This window comes from Nycticebus coucang, chromosome 2, assembly GCF_027406575.1.
Source record: "Nycticebus coucang isolate mNycCou1 chromosome 2, mNycCou1.pri, whole genome shotgun sequence".
NCBI classification, from domain to species: domain Eukaryota; kingdom Metazoa; phylum Chordata; class Mammalia; order Primates; family Lorisidae; genus Nycticebus; species Nycticebus coucang.
In genome coordinates, this window is record NC_069781.1 from 29,370,596 (window position 1) to 29,372,054 (window position 1,459).

The following is a 1,459-nucleotide window of genomic DNA, read 5'->3' on the forward strand; positions in this document are numbered from 1 at the left end:
CATAGACTCTTGGTTTACTCTGGATAAAACACTTTTGAGCTCAATCCATTCTCTGGGATTCTCCTTCCTGTTTTCTACTATTGGGTCTATTTTGTCTTTTTAATGTGATGTTTTTCACCTTATTGACAGTAAGCCAAGGAAGACTTCCTGCCCTCTCTAGGAAGACAAAAATTTAGAAAAAGATACATGGGGACAAAGCTTATTTGTTTATCAGTTTTCATGGAGGCCTTGCTTTAGAGTACAGATAAACTACTTGTGTTTGGAGGCTCAGCAGCTTGAGTTTTGGGGAGACCCCAATCTATGTAATGACTTCGTAAATTATAATCGGGCTCTATTTCATGACAGCATGACCAAAAGAAGAGAGTTGTTATAAAGGTAGAAGACAGTATTGTTCAACCGTTTTGATCTCATGGCACACTGGAATATACCGTTAAACTCATTGCACACAAAAATTATGTTGATCAAAAAAAAAAGTAAATAAAAGTTCCTGTGCTTTTAACTTCTTTCAAAAATAATTTAATTAATACTCTTTAAAAATTTCCGTGGGACACCTAAGATTCTCTCTCAGCACACCGGTTGAAAACCACTGGTATAAAACCATTTTTCCGCAGTCAAACAGAAAAATCCACCTCATTGCTTTCCCTATCTATTTTGTACACTTATATCTAAACATTGATCATTTTGATGGAGACATCATTTATTTTATTTTTGGAGGGGGAACCACTCCAACGGTGTCTTCTCCCTCTTAACTCTCCCCAGCGTAGAGAAGAGGATCCTTGGTGGCAAATGGTGGTTGCAGCGCAGCAGCACCAAAAGCCAGCTTCATGCCCAGGAGGGAAGGCTGTGCCTCTTCCTTGTGGTTTCCCAGTGCCACACATTCTAGCAACATCACTGTGACAACCTGAAATCACTGAGTGTCAGAGCCCGAGGGCCGTTAAAGACCATCTAGCCTGGTGTTTTCCGAAGTGAGGGACTGTCCACCTGTACACCCAGAGTCATTTTGGTGCAGATCTGTGCACAGTGCTAAACACCACAGACATGTACAGTGAGAGGCTTCCTCTTTTTCATTCTCTAGGCTTCTGATGAGCCAAGGAGTAGGTTGTGATCTGGAGCCATGCCCTTATCAACTCTCTACTCTTTACTAATCAGCTTTACTTATCCATTTGGTTATAAAAAAGCAAAAGCAAACCTCAGGCCCAAACCTTCTGAAGGCAACACTCTCTACAAGATGAATTTCATAAGGCTTCTGCTGTCACTGTGTTTATTTTTCGTGGTTAATGTTTACATATCGCAAGGGATATTATTTTCTCTTTAAGGTGGTGATCGAAGGTTTTCTTGTGTAAAACATCTATGTAAGTGAAAATGTTGAGGTAATTAAAATTAAAATAATAACGTTTATGGAGACCCTCACAGCCTCAGGCTCTGGGAAGCCCGTGGCAAAAAAGCAAACATGGCCCCC

At 40.5% G+C, this 1,459-nt stretch overlaps 1 pseudogene; it reads right to left on the minus strand.

Moving 5' to 3' along the window:
- Positions 1–719: 719 nt before the first annotated feature.
- LOC128579923 (uncharacterized) lies at positions 720–920 on the minus strand (annotated as a pseudogene).
- Positions 921–1,459: the final 539 nt, after the last annotated feature.